Raw genomic sequence first — 840 nt, forward strand, 5'->3', positions numbered from 1 at the left:
ACGGCAACTTGGCGTGCCGGGAAATGGGACCTACACCTTGAAATCTAGACCTGGCTTTTCACCTTACTATTTTGAGTATAGCAATCAAGGACTGTGCAGTGTATTGTGATCGGAGCGAGGGGTGTAATGCTATATTGGGGCCGCGATATAAGACGGTCAGTGGCAAGCCTCGTACGAACTTGAGATGACAAAGGGCATGGCGTCATCATGGCGTCGAACTCGCCTCCGTACGGCGGCCGCCACCTGGAGACCTATCTCGCTACTCTCCACGCTTGGCAAGATACTGGAGGCAGTCATTGCGGAACGCCTGTCCTACGCGGCAGAGACATTTGGCTTGCTACCTGCGAACCACTTTAGAGCCAGGAAGAGACGGTCCACTGAGCAGGCTCTCCTACTGCTGCAAGAACAAATCTACAAAGCATGGAGAGCCAGAAAAGTGCTCAGCCTGATCAGCTCCGATGTAAAGGGTGCATACAACGGGGTCTTCAAAGACAGGCTACTGCAGAGGCTCAGGGCAAGAGGCATACCACAGTCCCTGGTTAGGTGGATCGATGCCTTTTGCTCTAAGCGCACGGCGACCATCGTGGTAAACGGGTTCACGTCGGAACGACAAGAGCTGCCCCAGGCGGGTTTGCCACAAGGATCACCGCTGTCCCCGATACTCTTCCTCTTCTTTAACGCAGACCTGGTGCAGCACAAAATCAACGCGAACGGAGGCTCAATCGCTTTTGTTGACGACTACACGGCTTGGGTTGTAGGGCCAACAGCGGAGGTGAACCGCTCAGGCATCCAAGCTATCATAGACGGGGCTTTGGATTGGGAAAGACGAAGCGGCGCCCA

This window comes from Parathielavia appendiculata (assembly GCF_033297405.1).
Source record: "Parathielavia appendiculata strain CBS 731.68 unplaced genomic scaffold N657scaffold_26, whole genome shotgun sequence".
NCBI classification, from domain to species: domain Eukaryota; kingdom Fungi; phylum Ascomycota; class Sordariomycetes; order Sordariales; family Chaetomiaceae; genus Parathielavia; species Parathielavia appendiculata.